The following is a 12,235-nucleotide window of genomic DNA, read 5'->3' as shown; positions in this document are numbered from 1 at the left end:
ACACGCGCCAATCGTTACTCTACTCTCGGTTATTCAAAATGCTACTAATCAACTAGCTAGTCGCTCCCATTTCTTTCGAAATTGCTGCACCCCCTGCGAGGCCAATCCGGGCTGGGTCATAAAGATATAATAAAATCTGGCTTTATTATATATTAAATCTTCATCTTGTTTCCCGCGTCATAACAAAAACCAGGAATAGCACGTGGGATTCGACTGACTGAGATTTGAAACAGAAAGCAGCACCCTGCGAACCTTACTCGAACGAGAAGATCGAATTACTTGAAAATCAATTTTCCCGCAGAAATAAAACTAATATTCCAAATAGCTTTAACTCCCCACTAAGAATGTACTCGCCGGTCTATTCGTACGTATGTAGCTGCGGTATATATGTACGTAACGACTTACGCAAACAACCGTCGACACACAAGTGATCACGTTCCGAATCTGACTCTCAGGCCAGAGTCCCACACTCTGCTGCCGAACCTTATCCGGGAAGCTCCTGAAAACACAATCGCTTTACGGTAACTTTTTTTTCCATCTTCTCTGTTCGTGATGCGACTGAGCACTTTTACGTGCTCATACATATATAGGACGAGTACCCCCCCCCTCCTCCCCCCTTCCACCAACAACAAATATTTCCCGTTAACCGTCGCTCCTTTAACGGGTCAATAACTAGCCCGATACTGGTGCTGACAGAGCGAGAGGTTCGATGCTAGGTTCAAACGATGATTATGTTCCAACTGGGATTTCGTTCGCCGCCAGTCAGTGGAGGCGTGTGACCAGCCGAGAGGATGAAATAGATAGAACTGGATTACATTGATATTTTTTTTATTACCGGCGCTCGGGTTCCGGCTTCCGTAAGGCAATGGAGATTTATTGACGGAAAATCAATTTTAATTCCGAAACGTTCGAGTCCTACATTGAAAGGGAATCTAGTATGCACGCATTCGCGGTTCGATGAGCTGTTACTGGGTGCATTTGCTTCGGTGGGATGTTCAGCTCGTGGATTACTGGGATCCAAATGACATTGAGGAATTTAAACTGAATGTTCCACTAGGTTTTAGTAATTTATCAACGTTTGGTCTATCGATATTGTCATACTCTAGGCGTTCTTTTTTGTTTTCCACAAGGATGCAATGATTGTTCGTAATGCTGCTCAACAACCTTAAAATTCAACAAATTCGTAATTAAATATTACAATGCTGCAATGCTCCAAATGCTGTTGATCTCAACAAAATGAGATCAGAATTCCGAATCCGAATAGCGAACCCAGCGTTGCTAGACGATGGTTGTTTTTACCCCCGTTTACCCTTTATTTATATCGGAAATACCTCAATTGCTATCTGCTATTTATCATCTCGAATTGTGATTGAATTCGTACGTGGAACCATTTGAATAATGGGACCTCCGGAATGTCACGAACCGTTCTACTCCCTATATATATATATATATATATATATATATATATATATATATATATATATATATATATATATATATATATATATATATATATATATATATATATATATATATATATATATGTATATATTTATATATATATATATATATATATATATATATATATATATATATATATATATATATATATATATATATATATATATATATATATATATATATATATATATATATATATATATATATATATATATATATATATATATATATATATATATATATATATATATATATATATATATATATATATATATATATATATATATATATATATATATATATATATATATATCACATTCACATGCAGACTTGAACCCACTCAGTCGCTGGTGTTGTTTTTCATCCAACAAACTTCGCTGGGGCATGGTTGATTATGTCTACTTCCCAAAACCCAAAAAGCTCCTGACAACAGAACGGACCACGACGATGCCGGTTGTGATGAATGGTAGGGAAAGGGGAAAGTTTTTCCGAACCAGTCCGACCCAATCGGGTAGAGTCATTTAATGATGTCTCATAAATTTTGAATATGATTTCACTGCCTAGTGGCTGCTTCTTGGTGAAAATCTATTGTGAAAGTTGTCCCATTTGGGACTGGTAGTCTGTGTGTGTGCGGTTGAGATGGTCCGCTTGCTTTTGATCATCTTGACAGTGCATCCAAGCAGTTCGAGAAATACTGACCCGGTTGAATATATTGGAAGACGCGATCAAAGCGGAATGATACAATTATGATAGATATTCTGAACGGAGATGCATTCAGTTCGCTGGGGTGGCTTGAAGCAACCAGGTTCACATTTTCGTAGTGACAAAAACCCTTATTTGTCAACTATATTAAAATGCTCGAAAAAAATTCACTTTAATCATGGTCATTTCTGATCTGGCAAGCGATTTTCAGATGTGGTAAAATTAGCGCTCCTTACATCACTTCTGGTACAACTACTGATGAAAAATATAAGAAAGCTACTCTTGCCATTTGTAAAGATGCGTAACAGTTCACATCGCTATATCAGGGTGCTGTCAAAAAAGTGATCCCATCAAATTCGTCGAAGCTTCTTCGATTTGCATGGTCATTTTCATCATTATTGCACAGTGGTTTTTTTGACAAAAACATGCAAAAAATTATTCACGTGAAAACGGTAAAACGTACAGCAATGATGTATTCTGGATTTTTTTATGATTTTTCGGTCAAATGACCATTTTCCGGTCAAATGACCATTATTCTCCCAAATGACCATTATTCGGTCAAATGGCCATCATTTGGTCAAATGACCATTATTCGGTAAATGACCATTATTCGGTCAAATTACTATTTTTCGGTCAAATGACCATTTTTCGGTCAAATGACCATTATTCGATCAAATGACCATTATTCGGTCAAATGATTATTTTTCGGTCATATGTCCATTTTTCGGTCAAATGACCATTATTCGGTCAAATGACCATTATTCGGTCAAATGACCATTATTCGGTCAAATGACCATTATTCGGTCAAATGACCATTATTCGGTCAAATGACCATTATTCGGTCAAATGACCATTATTCGGTCAAATGACCATTATTCGGTCAAATGACCATTATTCGGTAAATGACTATTTTTCGGTCAAATGACCATTATTCGATCAAATGACCATTATTCGGTCAAATTACTATTTTTCGGTCAAATGACCATTATTCGATCAAATGACCATTATTCGATCAAATGACCATTATTCGATCAAATGACAATTATTCGATCAAATGACAATTATTCGGTCAAATGACAAATATTCGGTTAAATAACCATTATTCGGTCAAATGACCATTATTCGATCAAATGACCATTATTCGGTCAAATTACTATTTTTCGGTCAAATGACCATTATTCGATCAAATGACCATTATTCGATCAAATGACCATTATTCGATCAAATGACAATTATTCGATCAAATGACAATTATTCGGTCAAATGACAAATATTCGGTTAAATAACCATTATTCGGTCAAATGACCATTATTCGGTCAAATTATCATTATTCGGGCAAATGATTATTATTCGGTAAAATGACCGTTATTCGGTCAAATGACCATTATTCGATCAAATGACCATTATTCGGTCAAATGACTATTTTTCGGTCATATGACCATTATTCGGTCAAATGACCATTATTCTCCCAAATGACCATTATTCGGTCAAATGACCATCATTTGGTCAAATGACCATTATTCGGTAAATGACCATTATTCGGTCAAATTACTATTTTTCGGTCAAATGACAATTTTTCGGTCAAATGACCATTTTTCGGTCAAATGACCATTATTCGATCAAATGACCATTATTCGGTCAAATGATTATTTTTCGGTCATATGTCCATTTTTCGGTCAAACGACCATTATTCGGTCAAATGACCATTATTCGGTCAAATGACCATTATTCGGTCAAATGACCATTATTCGTTCAAATGACCATTATTCGGTAAATGACTATTTTTCGGTCAAATGACCATTATTCGATCAAATGACCATTATTCGGTCAAATTACTATTTTTCGGTCATTGGATCATTTTTCGGTCAAATGACCATTATTCGGTCAAATGACCATCATTCGGTCAAATGACCATTATTCGATCAAATGACAATTATTCGATCAAATGACAATTATTCGGTCAAATGACAAATATTCGGTTAAATAACCATTATTCGGTCAAATGACCATTATTCGGTCAAATTATCATTATTCGGGCAAATGATTATTATTCGGTAAATGACCATTATTCGGTCAAATGGCCATTATTTGAACAAATTACCAATGATCGGTCAAATGACCATTATTCAGTCAAATGGCCATTATTCGGTCGAATGAATATTTTTCGGTCATATGTCCATTTTTCGGTCAAATGACCATTATTCGGTCAAATGACCAGTTTTCGGTCAAACGACCAGTTTTCGGTCAAATGACCATTTTTCAGTCAAATGACCATTTTTCGGTCAAATGACCATTATTCGATCAAATGACAATTATTCGGTAAAATGACAAATATTCGGTTAAATAACCATTATTCGGTCAAATGACCATTTTTCGGTCAAATTATCATTATTCGGGCAAATGACCATTATTCGGTCAAATGACTATTTTTCGGTCAAATGACCATTATTTAGTCAAATAACCATTGAAACAATTTTGGGACAATTTTTTTACGTGTGTATATAGGGAAACCCATAGAAGATAGGGCAATTATGCGAATGACGACAGTATACATAATAGCATTTTTTTGCAATAAATTTTGAGCTTGACCTTTGTGTATTCGAAAAATCTACCATGATGGAAGGGGGCCTTTATGCCCCCCCCCCCCTCTTCCTGGGCCCATAATTTCTCTCTACAGCCCTGCACACAACTATTTGGTCGGAACTTAAAGAGTTGATCCATACCGACTATGGCCTAAGAAAAGCAATCACCCAACCGGAAAGGTGACTCCGTCGAAGGAAGTGCGTCTTAGAAGCCATTCCTCCTGAATGGATTGAATTGAATTAATAAATCTTTTTCGGGCTGTCACCGTCGCAATCGGGGTGCCGCCTGAATTTATGTTGATTTCGCGACGGGACTAAGGCTGGTAGACTTGCGATGGTACGGTACTAGTTGAGCCGTTTGATTTTTTTCCCGTCTATTTTGCAAACTCACACTCACAAAAAATTTGCGTACCCAAATTGTTCCCGAGTAAGGAAAAACTTTTTTTTGCCACGTCAAGGAAACTTAACTTTTTATTTACGGCGCACATGGAATTGTTTCGGCGAATAGTCGAAGGTGGGAGAGTGGAAGCTTGAGGGGTTGTATCAAACAAATTTAGAAGTTCCGCGGCTCCTCGAAAAAACGGTAGGGTGAGTGAAATTGCCGAGAGAAAGTAAAAAGCTTATCCTAAATCGGAGTTCAGAGTGGGGTTGTGTGAGCTGAAGCTCGTTCGAAATTTATGAATTTTAATTAAAGATAGTTTTCAAAGAAGTTTTTTTTGCGCTTCTGAGAATGCCGAATTTTCCTGGACTGGTTTTTAGTGATTTGTCCTGTGCAAGAGCCGTCGTGATAATGTCGGGACGATTTAAAAGCATAAAACAAATGAAATAGCTGCACTTTTACAAATTTAGCCATTATTTTCTTTTAACGATTTGCTGAAGTGGTTATTTGATATATTTTAGTTATGACTTTGCAAGTGAAATTAATCGCTACATAAAAACTTCCTTTGGACTTTGGCACCTTTACGAATAAATTGTTTCAACACACTAGTCTAAAAAAGCATGATTCTTTCTCCATCACCTCAAGATTTCCTTATCAATGTCAGCCACCCACCACCAGCTGAGAATCATGCCGAAACCGACCCTAGCACGGTGCCATTAGGCGACCTCGTTCTCTCAATAGCTAATAAACATCAATTTCGACCCGCGCCCAGGACGACTAGATCCACTTACCGTAATTATGATGTAGGCAACCTTACGAACGAAGTAAGTACAACACATTTTCCCCTATACCTATCCAGTTGCCACTTTCGCCTTCGATATCTCCAGGGCAACGGAGAAAGCCAGCACGATAAAACTACTGGCGAGAATGCGCGCTGTAGCGTTCGGCCAGTAGAAAATAATTAAAATATTCATAAAGCGACTTGGTTGGTTTTCCTCTTTCCGCTTTCGTTCTTAACCTGGGAAACAATTCCATCGGCTGGCCGAAACATGAATTCCACTGCCGGCCAACAATATTGTACCTTTAAGATGTACGAAACGTCACGCCCTGTTGGCAAAAGTTTAATATAAAGGGTATTTTTACTTAAGATGCTCAAATAAAATTCAGCAAAATTATGCTAAGTGGTCAAACTTTCAAGAAAATATGCCAACTTTTAAGTTCACATGGGAACTATTAACAATCTGCCTAGAAGGTTACGATTGCATCTCCACAGAACAAACGTGTGCAATTTCATCTCGTAGTTGATTTGAGTGCGTTGAATCGAAGTATTTTAATGTGGAAAGAGAAATAACAAAAATTAAGAAAAAATACCCAAATGAAACAAAAAGATTAAAAGAAGTGTTAGAAAAGATAATTCATCATGTCAGAAATGTTTTCGGAATTTTCAGAATCCCTTCTGCCTTTTGATGATGATGCATCTCTTCCAGGCATCGTCAAGCTCTGTAGGTAAGGGGGCATGTAGCGACCCTATTTTATCCTTATATACCAGAGGGGTGCACAGTGGTTTTTTTCGCCGAAAGCGTGCGAAAAATTATTAACGCGAAATTAGTAAAGCGTACAGCAATGATGTCTTTTAGGATGTTTTATGACGATCCAAAACCTTCATTTTGATGATATTGTTATAGTGATTAATTCCCCTTGAAGTGAGATATTTGCCAAAAAAATTTTCAAAGTATGAAAAATAGCATGAAGTCTTCAAAAATGTTAAAGAACTTGTCTTTGTGAACATCTATACTGAAGACTAAATATCTCTATTTATAGTACACTCGAAGATATAGACCGTTGTTTGTGAATGACCCCTTAAAACCGTTTTTGCAGCATAACTTCTTAAATATTGTAGATGAAGCTTTAGCATCTTTTAGAAAAGTTGTTCGTCTTGTCATGATACATATCTTTCTAGAAGAGATCATCAGTCTATCTCTAGCGACTTAGAAGTTATTGGGTAATTATTTGTAAAATTTGTTAAAGTTTTAAAAATAATAACTTTTGAACGGGCAGCCAACTTTAGCTGCAATTAGAAATACTACACCAACACTATAAAACGCTGTCTCTCGTTGTCTCCAGTAGAGTTACAGATGATTTGAAAAAAACTATTGTTTTATAAAAAATGTTCAATATCTTCGAAAATACTCGAGATATGAAATATTATGCGTTAATAAGAATTGTGTATTTTGACGATTGAAATAACTTCGTTGAATATATAGAACCCGTAGGAACGATAATTTAAAAAAAAAAAATTAAAAAAAATGTGGGGTCATCCAAATATAACGAGCTACAACTTCTTAAGCATTACAAGAAGAGACTTCATGTATTCAGAAAAAAATATTCATGAAAGCAATCTCCACATATCTTCCAAAGACGTCAGCTCATTTTTCACCAAAAAAAAATTTGTTGAAAAATCTTACTTATAGTAGGATTAATCACGAAAATCTGAGCAGCAAATGACAGACCTAGCAATTTTTGATAAATAATCCAAAAAAACTATTGACGCAAACTCAGCCGGTTCCCCGCTAACAACCAAAGACGAACGCCGCCAAAGCCGTTGTCGTAATATAGAAAGTTGTCCATTTTGAAACCTTTTCACAGAACATACCGAACTTGTCGGAATGATATTTTAAAAGTTATAGTAATGAATTTGCTTTAAAAGGTTCATCCACAAGCAACCAGCAATAATGTTGAAGATATTAATAATGAAGACTTTGTGTCTTCAGCAAAGTTGTTGGCAAAAGCTTGCTCTACAACTTTGCTAAAGCCATAATTTTGATATATGCACTTGCAAGAAAGTTGGTATATATCTCTCACTTTTAAAGAGATTAATCGTCAAAATAATGACACAATATGAAAGGGCTTGCAATGGTCACAAATTCCTCCGATCTAACGATTTAGACGTAATTAATCGAACGATCTAACGATGTAGGCGTAATTAATAGATGGCACGACTTTGGCGAAAAAAAACCACTGTTGGGTGTACTGAAAAATGAAAAAAAGATTAAGAATAGAATAAGAGGTACAAAAATTAAGAAGAATAGAGAGACGTAAAATAAAAGCAACAAGGGAATAGTGGGAAAATTACAATAAAAGAAAAATATGTAAATGTGCCAAAAATCAGATAAAGAAAAAGGGACATATAGAAGGAAAAATAAACTAATATTCAAAAGTTAACGTTTTACCGGTTTTAAACAAGTACAAGAAGAAAAATTAAAATACAAATTTCTCAACGTACAAGTGATAAATTGCACATAACTAAGATAGATTCGAAATTATTGTTTAATCTGTTGGTAAAAAAGATGAGGAGGTTTTCAGGTAGCTGGAGAGAGGTTTTGAATAAAACCTAGCTCTAAATATAACAAAATAAATAAAACAAAACGAAATCAATCTCATTTGTATTAAGGTATGAATAATGCACATTAACTTAGATTGGTTCCTGTCCAAAAAGAAACTATATGTCTTGAAGAACAGCTCATGAAGGAAAGAATGACGCATTTGCTGCTTCTATTTTGATCATCTCCCATATTATTCAGTTGTATGATTACATTATTGAGACCATCAAAGGAAGAACTATGGAAACCGTCTGATGCGAGAGAGAGAAAAAGAGAGAGTTTTCGTGTACTGTGACGAGTTACCGTAGCAATAAACTCAATAAAAGTTCACACATTTTGATTTCCTCTTTCAGTCATCGTCAATCATTTTAAAATAAATAACATCAAAACTTGACTTCCCATCCATCTTCCTCAACAAAGATTTATTTTGGAAACGCAGTTACGTAATCACAATCCCATTTCATGACCCTTTTTTTTCGTTCCCCGATGTGACCATTAAAATCAATAGCTCCGAATGAGTTCGTCCCCGGGGGTGAATCGATTCCGACACGTTCGGTTCGATTTTCAATTTCCGTCTTGCCTCTGCGACGAGCCTGTGTTGGTTGCAGTACACTTTTCCAATTTGTTTTCCCCTGGCTCGTAGATTTAATTTTTCCCTGGAAAACTTTTCCACTAGCAATGGAGGCTGGTAGTGGAAAAGTTTGTTTATTCTATTCCTGGAAATATTGATACTTGATAGTCCCCTCCCCTTGGTTGATGGGTTTGACGGTATGGCAACATCATCAAGCATATTTGTACATCAGTTTTTAAGAACCTTTGACAGACAATTGCTTTAAGGTGGTTATAGCATTACGCCTCGATAGCCTTTTTTGTTTAGTGTTTCGGCATGTAATTTTCCTTTTATTACTATACTTTAAGTACTACAACGATAAATTGCATATTAAAAAAATCTTATAAAATTGAATGGAATTGCATGTTCGCATTTGTAGCAAGGGTTGTTTTATCGCGAAACCCATGAGCGTTTGTATGTTTGGAATGAGAGAGATTGTGAGTGAATATGAGATATCCACTCACAATCTCTCACATTCCAAACATACAAGCGCTCGTATCCTTCGCGATAACACAAACCTGACCAGAAACGCGAACATGCAATTGCAACCATCCATGCATGTTTACGAACGCGATCTTGGCAACATAAAACACCCCGTTTTAGAACTTATAAATTTACAAACGTGGTCTCAAGCATTAACCCACCACTCGCGCGAACGTTCATTCGTCACGTCCGGAAATATTTACTCTCGAGCCTAGCAGCCCAGACTAATGAATTCAGTTGAACCAATAAAAAATGACGCTCATATTCACCGGACAACACGTTTCATGGCGACATGACTCTAGTGATATGGGGAAACTGACTCTCTTCTCGCTTCTGTACCATACACTAAAAACAAAAATTAAGTTTCAGATTCACGGTCCGCCCAGTCAACCAAAAACAAATGCGAATATGCGAATAGACACACGTCACGGAATAGAATTTAATCTCCCGAGGTTACATACACGCTAAATACAAACGCACGCGCGATCGAACACGTTAACGTGCAAACGTTCGAGCCTTTCGCGATGATACACCCGTAAAGTTCCTACGCCCGTACATATCTGAACCGTACAATGAATATCACATTCAGAATCAAGGCCCGCTGTAATTGACCTTCGGCAGTTAGTGGGTGACATTTACCGTCTCGTCTGTCTTAAGTAGAAAAGGAAAAAAATAGATCGAAAAAATTAATCGAAACGATTGGAATGAAACCTTAGTCAAAGCCCTTATTCAGGAGAAATATTTTTTCACCAGGTCTACCATCCACAACCATCAGCCAACATAAACATCTGCCAGCATATGGTTCATAAAGAGCGGTCCGACGACGCATTTTTGAGTGTTTCTCCCCCTTACTTCACTGCTGCTCCCTGTATTTGCTCCTTTCGCTGCTGGACACTGGAAGTTTGGATTCGTTTGGATCAAAGTGACCGTTGCTGGCCTGTGTGTGGGATAGGGCCAATTGGTTGGAAAACCGCCACCAGACTACTAGATTTTGTTTTCTTTTATTTCAGTTAGAAATCTCAATCGTCACGGTTGTGAGCCGTTTGAGGTTGAGAAATTTGAATATGGTGATCACCCTGTCATTCTGAGGCGGTTGCATGTTTTAATACGTTGGGCTTTCGATTTTTCGATTACGTGACCTCATATCGGTATCTACCGCAGCTCTGAGAGGGCGGTTGATTTCTAGGCTAGGATAATAGAAATTAAAATCAAATTTTAGGCAATTTCAAATCATTACTTTTCATGGTAGATATGTGCTCTTTGAATCATAAACATGTGCTAAACTTAATTGAACGGTAACCTTAAATTTGTACTAATAAATCAATGATGTGAATTATTATTGATTGACAGGTTAAAGAAACAATTACATAGAATTTAATAACCAAATGTTTTCGGTTGGCTAGACGATTCCGAAATATTCTGATCCACCGAACCGATGTCCAGAAATTAGCGTTGTACCGTTTTTAGACTACTTTTCACCTAACTATCACATTATTTTCGCTTATCACTAAAAATGAGTGGATAGGCCTCAGCAAAATAGTAAAAAACAAACCCGGATAAAGAGAAACACTAGGAAATTGAGCAAAATGAAAAAAATAAGGAAAAGGAACATGAATACAAAAGAAAGTGAATGGAAGAATTAACACCAAAACACGGTAAGGAATTAAAGTAAAACGAAATAATGAAAAACGTGGAAAAATTGATAAAAAACTGATGTATTAAAAAGATAAAAGAAAAAGAATGTAAGCAGAGGAGAAGAAAATTGAACATAAAAGAAAAAATGAACAAGATGAAATTTGAAACATGAAGTACGAAAAAAGGGGAAAAATTATATGAATTAAATTAAGAAAAGAGACAACAATAAATAATATAATTATGACGCTAAAGAGAAATATTAAAAGCGGAGTTGAAAAGAAAGTACAACAAAGTTAAAGTATAAAAAGGAAAAAAGAAATTAAGAGAAGAGATAAAAAAGGTAAACCGGAATAAAGAGAAAGAAGACAAGAGAAAAATAAAATAATAGAAAAATGAAAAATTCCAAAATACGAGAAAAAGAGAATCTGTAAATTTACGAAAAATTAAAGAATAGAACAAATAAATGAAGAGAGACACAAAAATTAAAAACAATGGAGTGATGTAAAATAGGGATAGGGAAAGGAAGAAAAATGCAATGAAAAAAATGTGAATGTACCAACATTTAGGAAAGGTAAAAGGAAAGTATAGGAAAAGAAAGAAGAAGAGAAAAAATACAGATCTCCAAAAACTAGCATTTTTCCGGGTCTGTGCAGCTTTTTACCTAATACTACTCGTTTTTGCTCACAAATAAAAGAAAAGAAATGAATATTCAAACTTCATAAAAACCAAAATAGCAAAGGAAAGAGAAGGAAAAAATGAAAAACAAATCCAACAGCAAGGAACATGAATTCAAAACAAAGTGAAAATAAATAAAAAGCAAACGAAATAATAGAAATTGTGGACAAATAGGAAAAACTGATGAAATAACACGAAAAAAGAAAGAAAATTATAGATGAATACTAAAAAACACGATATAATCTGAAACAACAAATACAAAAAGGAAAATAAAAAAGCTTAAGTTTAGAAAAAAGAAAATAAAAAAAATAAATATGAAAAACGGAAG

The 12,235-nt window shown here is 35.5% G+C and overlaps 2 protein-coding genes across 14 annotated transcripts in view; both read right to left on the bottom strand.

Moving 5' to 3' along the window:
- The window catches only part of LOC131677148 (cubilin), a 237,919-nt gene that overhangs the window by 97,047 nt on the left and 128,637 nt on the right, over positions 1 to 12,235 (bottom strand). The window lies entirely within an intron of this gene.
- Positions 1 to 12,235, bottom strand: part of LOC131677150 (uncharacterized) — a 60,417-nt gene that overhangs the window by 43,402 nt on the left and 4,780 nt on the right. The gene's annotated exons all lie outside the window — the stretch shown is intronic.

The sequence above is a fragment of the Topomyia yanbarensis genome, chromosome 1 (assembly GCF_030247195.1).
Source record: "Topomyia yanbarensis strain Yona2022 chromosome 1, ASM3024719v1, whole genome shotgun sequence".
Taxonomy (NCBI): domain Eukaryota; kingdom Metazoa; phylum Arthropoda; class Insecta; order Diptera; family Culicidae; genus Topomyia; species Topomyia yanbarensis.
Note: the sequence above shows the minus strand (reverse complement) of the source record. Positions and strands in the feature narration are given on the sequence as shown.